Raw genomic sequence first — 14,396 nt, 5'->3', positions numbered from 1 at the left:
TACATGTCCCAAGCACAATTATGTGGAGCTTTTGAGGTAATTTGAATATTATATACCTAGTCAGATAGAATGCTTCCTAAATCTCAAAAAGTCCCCGCCTGGAGTACAAGGGTATTTCTAAAATTTCATCAAAAAGAATAACATCCTGGTGTTTGCCAATGTTCTAGTGTGCTGACTGAGAATGATGGTCTGTATCAGTGGTTCTTAAATTTTTTCATCTTAGGAAGCTTTTACACTCTTAAACTCTTAAAGACTGAGAGCCCTAAAGATGTTTTTAATTTATTTTAAATTTTTAAAAAAAATTTTTAAGTTTTTAAATTTTTTGAGAGAGAGAGAGAGAGCGAGAGCGCTGGCAGGGAAGGGGACAGTGAGAAGTAGAGGGGAGGTAGAGAGAATCTTAAGCAGGCTCCATGCTCAGTGTGGAGTCCCGATGCATGGCTCAATTTCATGGCCCTGAGATCATGACCTGAGCCAAAATCAAGAGTCGGAAGCTTAACTGACTGAGCCATCCAGGTGCCCCCTAAAGATCTTTTTAAAAATGTGGGTTATATCTACTGATATTTATCACATTAGAAATTAAAATGGAGAAAGTTATAAACACAGTAATACACAAGCACACCTTCCAGTAGAGTCAAAGTGATGACATTATCACATGTCATATAACCTCTGGAAGACTCCACTGCCGCCTTGGGAGAGAAGAAAAGTAACAAGGCAAATAACATGTTAGTATTATTATGAAAATAATTTTGACCTCACAGACACCCCAAAAGAATATCAGAGACCCGCAGTGGTCTCCAGACTATACTTTGAGAACTTCTTGTACACATGATATACGCTTCCATCCCTGGCCTTGCAGGGAAAGGGATGCCAGGATGCTTTAACTCACCCACCCAAGCACTCTGGTCTCTTGGCAAAGGTCTTCAAGAGAGGGCAGCAGCAGGTTTTTCAAGTGTGGTTATATTAACTTTTGGCATCCCTTGCCTCCCTTTGCTCACACTGTTTACTTAACAACCTCAATTTGGTTTCTCAAATAGTGTCCTGGTGAGACTAGAGTGAGTTGACTGGTTGGCACAAGAACTCTCATTCCCTCTGAACTCTCCATTTCTCTCTCTGGATGCTTGTTAGTTTATTTGTTTTGGTTAGTATGAACTCATTTCCCAGAATCTGAGAGGTAAACCTGGACCCATTGTGACCTTGGCATCCTAGTGATGTCCCATCAGCAGCTTTGTTGAACAGTCAGCCAGCTGGCGAACTTCCTTTTTACTTTACTCTTGCAGCTACATCCTGGAGAATAGTGGCACTGAGGGTGAAGGATTGGAAGTCCAGCTCTTGATAGCTTTCTCCACATGGCCAACCCGATGCCACCATTTCAATTTAAACTTGCAAAGAGATCTATGTGGATGCTGCCTGATTTTTTCACCATTAGTAATGTTTATAAGAAATCATCTTAAGCACAGCAAACTTCGTTTCTTTTTGTACTATGGGGGTCAAATGGTTGACTCTGCCATCATCTTGATGCAATCTTTTCTATGCTGAGTTGGATCCTTGGAGGTAATAAAGTGGACTTGTCACTTACTACTTTACCTACTGCATGTTCCTAAGCTTCATCCAAAAACCTTTCATGAATGGGCCCAGACAGTCTCTTCAGTCATCATGTTATTCCTGGTTCAAAGTCATGTAGAGTTCAGATTAATTTTTTTAATGGATAATCTTGGGTAGATTTTTTTTTTTAATTCAAAGCTAATGCTTGATTTTGCTGTTTTAAAAATAAATGACTCTTGTTATAATAAAAATTCATAGACAACTCTTCCATCCTCCTTCGTCCTAACAGGGAACTTAAAAACCAAACAATCAGCACAATTCCTTTCCCTCCAGAATGGAGAGAAATGCTGTGTTGAGGAAAATCCATGCTGGATCTTTAAAAAAGAAATGAGGCATATATCACAAGGCCATTGTCACTTCCAGTCCCCAGTTTAACCTTAGGAAGTCCTGTAGGCCTTTATTGCCATGTGCTCTGCTCAGGGGCACCCATCTCTTTCCTGGCGCCTGACTGTCAAAGCTCATGGTTTTACACATCAGAGCCACCCAGCTTCCTGCCTATGTCCAGGAACCAAGACTTCCAGATAATAGGAGTAGAGCAGAGTTGGCAGAACTGCCTTGTCCCCTCCTAAGGAAAGCCCTATTTGGAATGTCCTGTTTGGGTGTAGTTACTCAGGTTGAAGGAGGTCTTAGGGATGAGGAGGGTATTGTCCAATAGAATCTAGAAGATTTCGAAGAAAAGGAAGAAGCACAGAATTTGTTTCTAATATTAACAAACCTATAAACTAAAGCCTTAAGAATCAAGATAATTAGAATATTTAGAAATGGTTATAATTTAACCTCTAGAGAAAACAGGGATGATCAATCTTTTTTCAACCACATTCTCCTCAAGCCCACCTTAATTTAACACTTTGTTAAGTACAGTCCCTGTTTAATACATGTAATTCTTATCTCTCTAAAAACATGTCTAACTTAATGAGGATGGGAATATCTCATGCTGACAGCATATCTCCACAGGAGCTACCAAGAGGCGTACTTGAAAGATACTTAGAAGAAAAGTCCATTCCTAGGTTGTCAAGCAATGTGAGAAAACAGGAGCTGAGTTCCCGGTGTTGGGGGCAGTGAGGGTACAAAGGATTTAGGTATTAGGAACTTATTTCAACTGGAGAAATAACACACATACACATAAATGAAAAGCATGTGGACAGGCCAATATGTAAATAAGCATGAGTTACTCTCCGCTATAAATCCCCAGTGATATCAGCAATAAGGTTTTCTGTAGCACCAACCACCGAGCTCTCTGGACAGGAACAAAGATGCAATTGTGTGACCTTGTCAATAAAGTTGGCCGGAGGAGAAATAGCCGTATTTACCCTCATAGAATGTTATCTCCCCCCTCGCAAAATCTTTGGCGAGGCATTTCGCTGCCTGGCCAGTGAAGTGCAGAATAGTGAAATTAGGCATTGGCAGATGTTTGCTGTTTCGAGGAATATTTGTTCCTAAACCCCTTGGGGTTGGATTCCACTCTATTCTTGTGTAAAGGAGAGCATCCTATGGGTCACATAGCCAAAGAGTCAGGAAACCCTTGCTTCCTAGACTCTCACATTGAGAAAATTGGGTAAAGAGTAAGGTGTGCATGAAACAAGATATTGGTTAACATTAGTTGGCTCTGAGGAGTGGAACTGAATGGCTGGAGGACAGAAATTGGCAGAGGGAGGGGATATTTCATAGTATTTCTTTATCTATTCTTTGAATGTTAAACCACATGAATGTTTCACTGACTCAGAAACAAAAGAAGACCAAACAAATAAGTAAATAAAAACTTTAAAAAGCCAACAGGGGGCTATCTAGCTTTGGGATTGTAAACCTGATAAACTGTCAACATAATTATTTGTCTTTGTGAACACAGACAACACGGTCCTTGAATACGGTGAAGTTTAGGCAAGCATCCAGCGCAAAGATAAATTTTATCTCTGGCCCTTGGAAATTTTGCTCTTGAAATGTTACCGGCAAATAGAAACACATGCTTCAGCTTAGGAAGCGTTTTAAACTTTTCAAGGCAGTTTTACTTGTTTTTCCTCTCTCTTTGTCTCAAATTTACCATTGTTCTCTTACCAGGGAAACAGGAGCGATTAATGGTGCACACAATGCTCTCCATTTAACAAACGCAGTCCTTCCCTGGCATCTTTACAAAAATTCATTTTATTGTAACAAGTGTATCTGGTTCTTTTTTATGAAGCTGCCTACACAGGGCTAGTCCATCTTGCACAAAACCCTTGAAGTATTTGATGGCATCGCTCATGTTCCTCTTAGTCTTTTTTAAACTTATGATCCCCAGGCTCTTTGGCCAATATGGCAGTGCCCAGTCACCCTCTCTAGACCCACCCCCAGTGCCATTCAAAACAAGGCACCTAGAGTGGAATCGGAAACTACACTCCCGCCTTCTGGATTACCTGCTTCCAGAAATGTAGACTAACAGGAAATTTGTTTTCCTGGCAGCTGTGTCACCTCATTCTCTCACCTTGACTTGCCACCAACTAAAGGTTTTTTGTCCTTTTGGTGAGAATTGCTATTCTAACAGGTTTCCTTAGGCTATTAATTTTTTAAAACCTGTACACATGACTCTATCTTCTTCCTTATTAAGGTTCCTCTAGCCAGATTCCAGCCAGTGACCATCTTTCCGAATCTATGTTCTAGCAGTCATTAGTCCTCCCAAATTTGATTATCTGGTCTTCTTGTCTTCCTCTCAGTCTTTGTAAGTAACAGGGCCAAGGACCAAGCCCCATGGCATAGCTCGAGAGTCCTCCCTTTAGGTCAGGGATTCCCAAGGGCCTCTTCCTTCATCTATAATTGATTATGAAAACATTCAAATAGACAGACAAACAGAAATACTACTGCAAAAACACCTATGATACATAGACCTAGAGTCTGCAATTGCCAATATTTTGCCACATATCCTCTACCTACAAATCGTTTGGCTGAAACATTTTAAAATAAAGACATTATGAAATTTTACCACTACAGAGTTCAGCATGCAGCTTCAAAAAAAAAAAAAATTCTCCTTCAAAGGATAATTCTATTATCACACATAACAAAAAATTAATAATAATTCCTTATTTTTATCTCCATCCATATTCAAGTTCCCCAATTTGTCCGCAACATGTCTACTATGGCTGGTTTTCTCAAAGCCAAATAAAATCAAGGATGACGCTTTGCATTTTTGCCTCTCTTAATCTAAACACGCTATACACCAACTTTCTTTTTCATGATATTGACCTCTTGCAGGGACCAAGATAATTGTTTTATAGAATGCCAAAACCTCTCTAAATACCACCCCTCTTCACATCATTCGCTTCAACTGCTACTATCAAGGAAGGGCCACTTGCTGAGTAATTATTTTTCTTTTTTGTTCATCAAATTTATATGTAATTAGCTATTAGAGCTTCTGATAAGCATGAGATAACAATCCTACTGTATTGGGCTGTTGTAATTGCAGAGATAAACCCAGAATTGTGATGTTTTGTAGTTGTGTCATTTTGGTCAAGTTACTTAACCTCTGTGAGTCTGGGTTTCCTGTGCTGTATAATGAGCTGTCTCAGTAAGAGCAGAACATGTACTAAAATTGGAAGGATGGAGATTAGCCTGGCCCCCGCATGAGAATGACATGCAAATTCGTGAAGTGTTCCGTATTTGTTAAGCTAAGCTCATATGTATATTTATTAGAAATTGCAAAATGTCCCTGCATAAGAGTTTTCTAATTTATATTACTACTACAAATGTATGCAAGTGCCTGTTACCCTCAGCCTCAACAATGACTGTAATGATTTTCACTTTTAAACTAATTTTGAGATGAAAAATATCTGTACAATTGAAATTTGTATTTCTCTAATTACGAGATTGCACTTGTTTTCATATGTTTAAGGGTTATTCATATATATATATATCTGTGATTGTTTAGCTTTTAAACCTATTTTGCTATCTTGACCCATTAATTTTTAAAGAACAAGATATTTAATTATCCAAATGGAAAAAAAAATCTTACAAGAAATGATACAACTGCACTCAAGGTTTCCACCTAGTCTCTGGCCATAGGAGCAAAGACATGTTTTCATTTAACATTTGGAAACCTGATAAACTAAGATTTATCAAACCCATACGGGATGCTGGTAGAGAGGGTGATTGGATGAGCTTTTACTGTGCTCCCTACCACATGCTCAACCCCACAGTTAGTGAGGTCACATTTCATCTTTACAATAACCCTTCAAAATGGGTAGGGTTGTTATCTCCAAATATGAGTGAGGAAAGTGGATCTCACAAAGGCTAAATAACTTGCCTAGGTTCATACCTTGGAACTAGAACTTGGGTCTTTCTGAGCACATAGCTGAAGCTCCTTCCACTCTCCTACTTTCCCTCTGATTATGGAACAGTGTCCCTTTCTTGGTCAACATAATGTCTAAGATTTCCTATCAACCAATCACCTCAACCTTGTTAAAGGTTATGTTCAAAATAGCAATTCTCTCCATGGAGTCCTCTGCCATCTGAGGGATAAACCTGGCTGCAAACCAAACAAAGCCAAGCCTCACCTTGTTGGGTTTTCCCAGGATGGGAAATGACACGCCCTGGCTCCAGGCAGAGGCCTCTCTTCTCTCAGCCTGGTAGACATTCTAGGTTATTGGGATGTGTCAGATCTTTGGAATGATAGTGTGGGGAGGAGCCAGAGGAGGCAGGTCCTGACATGAAGCTTGCCCACCAGTTTAGACAAGGCTTAAAAGGTGGGTGGTAGAGGGTAGGAAGGCAGACTAGACCCAAGAGTGGGGCAAAGTCAGTGAACAAGTCTTACATCTGTCAGCCCTAGAATTTTGGTCAGCAATTGGAGACTAACAACGTGGATGAGTGCAGCAGTAGAGAGGAAGGTAAAGATATATGTGTGGAGAGGGAAGGAGGTACCTGGAAATGTCAAGGGCAGGAATTCACCATCTTGGAAGTCTGAAACAAACAGTCACTGGAAAGATGCAAGGGGATCCCTGGGGAAGCGAGTCTGGCCAGAGCAAAACTGGGAAACCCAGGGATTCTCAGTGCAGCCATATCACAATCTAGGGGCTAGAGTTAGAAATTGCATTCAATATTGAAATGTTTTGCATATACACATATGCATTTAAAACAAAATATGCTTGTGTTCATAATAGAAAATAATGAAAATAAATCTGAACAAAGTCTTTTTAGCTGGTGAGGATGTATAGAAACTGGACTCTAGTTAAAAACTATTATCTTTTGCATAGTAAAGATACTATGGGGGGCTGTGAAATTTTTATGTTAAACAAAGAGGGCATCAGTTTCAATATTGAGAAATTCTTGGAAAGCAGAAGAAAAACAGGAGTCCAACACTGGGAGCAGGCGTCTTTGCCCCCTAGCGCCATCAGTTAGCTTAGGGTTTGGTTTACTTTAATTCAATAAATATTTGTAGAAAACTTACTAAGCAAGAAGCATCATACTGGGTGCTGTGGATATGACAATGAATATAATCATTTTCTGTCCTTGAGAAGTTTGGGCAGTAGAGGTAGGCTGACAGACAACCACAGTGAGATGTTAGAAGTGCTATGATAGAGGTATGTACAGGGTAGTAGGAGGGGTCTCTAGCCTGGCCTAGAGGGTTTCCTAGAAGAGCTGTCCATAAGCTAATTTTGAAGAGCAGTTGGTACTGGATCTAGTGCAAATGGGTAGCCTCAAAGGGGTGATGGACCATGGAGGTTACAAGCTTGGTCTCTGTACTTGTGTTGGCTGAGTTCCCTTAGGATGGCACTTCCATCTTAGTACATGATGGTACAAAGGTACAAGGATGTACAACTTCTAGCTGAATATACGGTCGGACGCTAGAAGAGAGACCTGGACTGGAGGTTCATTTCTGAGTCAACAGTCTGAAGGTGGTATTTGAAGGTACAGATATCAATGAGATAAGTCAAGGAGATGGTGTTGTACCGTAGTGTGTAAAGGGAGGGATCCAAGGGGGCAGGCCTGGAGAATGTCAACAGGGGATAAGAAAGAGAAGGTTTCAAATTAAACTGAGAATAAACCAGAAGAAAGTGTCCCAGAAACCAAGGGCAGAGTTTTAGGAAATAGGAGGTTACCTATGGGGTCAAATACCACAGGGAAGTCAAACGTGAAAGTAGTGAAGAGAAGTTACCAGATATAATTAAGATGTTAGGGTTAAGCTTAGTCGGAGTAGTAGGGGTTTGAAAGGAATTGGGATTGCAGTGAGTTGAAGAAAGCAGGAAGTTTGGTGATGAGGAGGAGAGGCAAAGATGAAGAAAAGAGACCTCTGATGTGGGAGAGAAAGGACCCGAGGATGAGCCAAACCCATGGGCACCTAAGCATTCTCCTGAAGAGAAGCCTGCCCTCCAGCTCAGGGCACTCCTCCAGTATCCTTCCCTCTGCCTGTTCTAATCCTCCTCACACATCAGCTCCTCTCCTTCCTGACCCACTTGGCTTCGCATCTTGGCTCCCACTTCTAGCGTCTCTGTAATTCTGCCTGCTCGCTTTGGGCCTGGTGACTGGGCCTCCTCAGCACTGTGAATGCAGGCCTGAACCCCTAGAACACCACCGGTGGTGCCAACAGTGACCCATCTCCTATACATTCATCATGTACACTTGCTAAACCCCTAGTATGAGTCAGGGACTACTCTTGGCACTGGAAGACACTGACGTAGAAGAAAGACAAAGTTCCTGATCTTGCTGGAATTTACATATAGTAGGGGAGATAAAGAATAAAGAAACGATGGGCAAGGGTCCCCAGTCACCTTCCCTTCAGGAAAAGAACTTGAGCCCCCACCCACTGAACCGTATGTAGTTCAGTGTAAACCCTTAGAGCCACTCTCCTAGCTGTGCTTGGGCCTTTGATATGCTACCCTAAGGTATAGGGTCTCACTGGTGTCATACCACACCCTCAGGCATTCCGACCCCAAATCGTAGCCAATGATCACAGTACTCTATCAGTCGAGTCAGATTCTGATTCCTTTCTGACTGATCGTAGTTGACGAACTAGCTCTTCATTTGTCCCCATGTCCCTTTTCAGTGGCTTTCTGCCTCTGTGCCACCCTCATTCCACATACCCACCTTGTATTTTATTCCCAAAGTGCTAGTCTTTCTAATTAATTACTAGATGTTACTCCATCTAGGATGCCATCAATTAAAAACGTGCCATTATTTTATACACCTATTAAGAAAAAGTGCCCAAGACAAGGAATCTAATGGGAGACCCCTACATAAAGCTGAGACACCCAAGGGCTATACCTTCCCTACAGAGGTAAACGAGAAATAAACTTACCACACAGGGAGAAACAGCAAAAAATCTTGTGTGTTTCCATCTTGGCAGTGGTGGAGAAAGGCTGAGAAACATCTCATCTGAGAAGTTACACTCATACACGTGGCCAAAGTTTACATGACTAGAGTGGCCCAAATATTCTCCATCTGAGAATGTAATTTGAAGTGATCTCAGGGTGACTGGCAGAAGCAAAAGTAAATCTTTAGAACCAAGATTCACAATGCCTGTCTGATGGCCCACCTACTCTAGCAATAGTCAAAGTCTGCAGTTTTAATGCAACCAAAGGACACCAGGCATCGGGTAGATTTCATTGCATAGGGTTTTGGCCTCCGGTCTCTTTCTTGTGAGTTTAAATTATAAAGACAATATTTTGTATATTGTGACCACTTCAAAATTACAGATAGAGGCGCGCCTAGGGGGCTCAGTCGGTTAAACATCTGACTCTTGATCTTAGCTCAGGTCATGATCTCAGGGTCCTGAGATCAAGCCCTGGGTTGGGCTCCGCAGTCAGTGTGAAGTCTGCCTGTCCCTCTCCCTCCACCTCTGCCCCAACCCTGCTCGCACTCTCTCTCTTAAATAAATAAATCTTTAAAAAATTATAGATGGAGAAATTAGGGGTGCTTGGGTGGCTCAGTTGGTTAAGTGTCTGCCTTCGGCTCAGGTCATGATCTCGGGGTCCTGGGATCGAGCCCCTCATCAGGCCCTGTGCCCAGCGGGGAGTCTGCTTCTCCCTCTCCCTCTGCTCTGCCCCCTGCTTGTGCTCTCTCTCAAATAAATAAATAAAATCTTTATAGATGGAGAAATTAGGGTTTATACAGCACATTAACCATGGCACTGCGATGCTGTTTAATGCTCCGCAAAATCATTTTTTTTACCCTGAAAAATCAGAACCTGTGTCTGGCATCTTGGGCTCTTTCTGAAATGAGGGAGGGCTACATGGTATTATGCTGGCATCTACAGGTATGAGTATAAGCTGCTGGGGCCAGGAGTCTGAATTTTTGACAAAACCTTGCTAGAGAGTAATTCTGGGCTCTACAACTAGAAGTTATGGATGCTGGCAAAAGTTTTGAGAGAAAGCGTAAAAGCTGTTGTAAAACAGAAACTAGGCAGAAAGGGTAAAATTCTAAGTTTTCCTGCTAGAGGGAACCCCAGAATCCATCTAGTCTAGTTCTTTGGGCCATCTGGCAGGGCTGCTATCTCATTAGGTCTTTGCATGGTTCAACCTTTTGTGTAATTCACGTCTCTGTTTAAATGCCACCTCCTGAGGGAAGACCTCCTTGACTATCTCATCTGTAATAGCCTGCCTACAAGCCAGGATTTTTAACCCTTTATTCTGCTTCTTTTAGTCATAACAATTATCGCTATCCAATACCAACTGAAATAATTTGTTAATTGTGAACTTGCTTTTTTTCTTTCTTCTTCCATTAGAATATAGGGACATTGTTCATTCCATAAACGCAGAGCCCGAATAGTACCCAGCCCAAAATAGAAACTCAAAAATATTTGTTGAATGACTGAACAGTGAATGAATCAATGAAAAAAATGAGGACAATGACTGTAATTATTTAAATCTCAGACAAATGAAATTCTATATCAGGTTTAGACTAAACTTTAATTTATTTCACGAAGGATCTAGTTGTAATATTTCTGTATCCCAGTCTTTAGCATAGTACCTGTCTTATACAAGGCTCTCAGTAAATGTCTGCTGAATGAAAGAATGTACATCATATGCCCCTTAATGATGAGCTGCTTTAATTCTCTGGAAAGGAGTTCTCTCTTATCATCAGGGAACAATGATATATGTGACACTATTAACAAAACAAAACAAAAAAAGGTTGGGAAATACAAATAGACTTTAGATGATATGAAAACTTGAAAGAGATAAAAGAATTAAAGATTTAAAATAATAGTTTAAAAATGAGAAGTGGAAGATCATGAAGACTGAGAATGGAATGCAGGAGGACTTTTAAGGAAAAAGGAGAGGATCAAGATGTTAAGATTGTTCACGCTCTTCTGATCTCCTTTGTTAAAATCTTCTTCCCAGGGCTTTACAACTAAGAGCACTTTCTCCTTGGTTGGAGTGTCTGTGATTGTCCCCCCAGAATGAGGGATAAACCAAATGGCCTTTCCAACATCTTCAAGCCTTATGGTATTCTGAATTTGGATGCTCAAAAACTGCCCATTCATCATTCAGCAAACATTTACATAAAGTGCCTGCTAAATTCCAGGGAATAGTCAAGATCCTTTTGATGGCAAATGACAAAACCTAAATATATACCTTAAGAAAAAATGGGAGCATACTTGAAGGATCCTGGGTTTTCTCTCAGAGCAACCAAGCCACAAGAAGGGCAGGGATGCAGCAGACCTCAGGAACCATTAAAGCCAGGGACCTAATATGGTGTGAATTCTCTCTCTATCTCTTTCTTCCTGGGGGTTGTCTGTTGCCTTTTCCTATCACAGACCATCTATTTCCATGTGGTAGAAAACCTGACTATGAACGTCTTCCAATATTTACCTTTATAGCTTTTAGCCACTGTAGTTCCAAGCTTCAAAATCCACAATAAGACACCTAGCCCAACTTGGAAAGGAATCTTATCATCAAGCAATCAGTTAGGACCATTGGGATGACATTAAATAAGAACGCCATAAAGATGAAGTGGTGGGGAAAGAGAGACACAATTTTCAAGGGTAGTGGGTGGGGCCAAGCAGGCAACACCATACACTCTCATTATGTCCTGGCACTGTGTTAAACGCGGGTTAGCTACTGGTGAGAGAAAGATGACTAAACATTAATACCTGTAAGATCTGGTGTCATCAACTACTGCATGACACAAAAATGTTGTCTGGGGTCTCCTCAGAGAGTCTGAATGAAGTGCTGTGTCTGGGAGCAGCTGAAACCGGCATGTCTTCCAGAAGGCTGCCCCATTTTCTTTGTAAAAGGCACAAGCTGGGGCGCCTGGGTGGCTCAGTCGGTTAAGCGTCTGCCTTTGGCGAGCCCCATGTCGGGCTCCCTGCTAATGGGAGACTGCTTCTCTCTCTGCCTGCCACTCTCCCTGCTTGTGCTCTCTCTCTCACTTCCTAAAAATAAATAAATAAATAAAAAATAAAAGGCACATGCTGTCTTTAGAGTTCAGAAAGTTGACCTGTCACTTACAGTTAGTGATGACGGGGAGCTGAAGGGGATAGCTGAGGAACTGGTTTGTCAACTCTTAGGAGTCTGGAAAAGAGGTCAATAAGACAGTACTGGGGATGACCGGGATGAAGTAGGAAATAAGCAGAGTAGATGGACAGAAGGAGAGAAAGAAAAGAAAGAAAGGAAACAGGAGAAGAGTGTTGTTAGTGAAGTTAATGAAAAATTAATGTAAACTGAATTTGAAAGCTCACTTCCTCACAGCTCTCCATGTCTTCCTCCATTCGGGAATGAGAACGACAGGCTCTCCCGAAAAATTCTGAGAGGGTAAAGCTTTTTGATCTGGGACTCTCTGATCACAGACTGTCCCTTCTGCTCAGAGGCTGTGTCTGCCCAGCATTTCCCCCAGAGCAGTACCTGGTGGGAAAGGAGGTATGAGACTGAATGAGCTCTTCATGTCTGAGCTTTGTTTCCATGACAACTGATCCTAAGGCATTGCATTTTGACCCTTATAACTTACACTTTCCCAAGAAGAAATCTGTACATTTGGAAAAGGGATGGAGTTGGCTTATGGTCACATAGCTGGGCTTTTCAGAGATTTTCCAAAGGGCTGACATTTCTTTTAGAGATATTTCTGTGTTTAATGCTTAAAGTGATAGTGATTCTTTCTCGATGACTTGAAATCAAAACTCTTCACTTTTCCCTTTAGAAAATGGTCATTGCCTGGGGTGCCTGGCTGACTCAGTCCAAAGAGCATGTGACTCTTTTTTTTTTTTTAAGATTTTATTTATTTATTTTTGCAAGGGAGGTGGAGAAGATGTGCATGAGAAGGGGGAGAGGCAGAGGGACGGGGCTGAGGGAGAAGCAGACTCCCCACTGATCAGGGAGCCCTATACAGGACTCCATCCCAGGACCCTGGGATCATGACCTGAGCCTAAGGCAGGCGCTCAACCAACTGAGCTGCCGAGGCGCCTGAGCATGTGACACTTGATCTCAGGGTTATGAATTCAAGCCCCATGTTGAGTGTAGAGATTATTAAAAATAATAAATAAATAAATACATAAATAAATAAAATTTAACTAAATAAGAAAAAAAGAAAAAGAAAAAACAAAATGGTCACAGCCCAACAACTCCCAAATAGGCCTATAACAACATCGCAGGCTAGAGTGTGCCTAGTCACTTATTAGTCAAGTGGGAAAGTTAAGTAATGAATTGGTGAGAACTGGTTCAGCCAGATGACCCATGTCAGGAGCCATCTCTCATCTCCCTGGACTAGAGTGGCTGTCTCGAACTAGACCATTTCAGGGAAAGGAGTGTCTTAGGATTTCCTACAAGTCAAAAGATGCATGTGGCAAGAGTCACAGAGGAGATGGAGGTGTTCAGGGAGATGAAGATGATAAATACCCACATTGTAAGAGTATCAGTGACTGACTGAGCAACTCCATTAGGCGTGAAGGAGGAAACCATCACCTAACCATCTCTCTGTAGCTAACTGGCATGGTGCCTGGCACATAGCAGGTGCTGGTAAGTTTGGATTGGTAACAGAATAAAAGTGACATTTGATTATTTGCAAGGATTATATCTCAGGAGCTATGCATAATCTGGTGCTTCCTAAAGGTATAAGATTGGCCTTCTAGGAATGAAAGACACCCCACTTTTTACTTTTTAAACTATCCCTCATTTAACTTTGATTTGAATTTTCTTAATTGTGCTCCTTGTTAACTGGGAATTCGGTTCCAAAAAAACTAGCTCCAAGTGAAATAAATAGAGACAAGGAGGAGTAACTCGTTCTGGGATCTAGGAACTGAGCATAGGATAGGGATTCCTGGGGATTCCCAGCCACGCTCAGAATTGAAACAAAGGGAAATGTCTTGCAGAGTTATCTTCCTTGAGGAGCTGCTTGATCATTGAAGAAAGGCCAAAACAGTCTAGTCAACATGAACTTCTCTGTGCATTCCTTCCAATCTGTAAACTCCCTAGACCTTATATAATCGAAATCTGGGGTTTTAAAAAGTGAGACCTCCTGTGTGTGCATGGGAATTGCTGGGGTAAACTGGCTTAAAATAGAAAAACAACCAGAAAAAGATAAGCAATGAGAATTACATTACATTTGTGATTGAGAAACAACAACATAAGATGTGTCTGTAGCTTAGTGGTTGAGAACGGAGTCTCTGGTGGTGGCCTGGCTGGATTTGCATCCTGACACTATACCTTACCGTTGCCACATGGCTTTGGGCAAGGCTGTTGTGAGATTGACATGCATTATATCAAGAAAAATGCCCCAAATTTGTCTGGCACATTGTAAGTGGTCAACAACTATTGACTAATCTTACTATTCTTACTTAAAAATGCTTTCTAATTCACAGTTCTAATAAGGCCATCCTCCTGCCTAAAATACTTCAATGGCTA

General features: G+C 41.4%; 1 non-coding gene across 1 annotated transcript; it reads left to right on the top strand.

The window, feature by feature from the left end:
- Window positions 1-5,131: 5,131 nt before the first annotated feature.
- LOC123847236 (U6 spliceosomal RNA) lies at window positions 5,132-5,233 on the top strand. The gene has a single exon (XR_006791479.1). It is a non-coding gene; the product is annotated as a U6 spliceosomal RNA (small nuclear RNA).
- Window positions 5,234-14,396: the final 9,163 nt, after the last annotated feature.

This window comes from Mirounga angustirostris, unplaced genomic scaffold (genome assembly GCF_029215605.1).
Source record: "Mirounga angustirostris isolate CCGP_5_RB_7025 unplaced genomic scaffold, mMirAng1.0.hap1 SCAF_6, whole genome shotgun sequence".
NCBI lineage: Eukaryota > Metazoa > Chordata > Mammalia > Carnivora > Phocidae > Mirounga > Mirounga angustirostris.
Note: the sequence above shows the minus strand (reverse complement) of the source record. Positions and strands in the feature narration are given on the sequence as shown.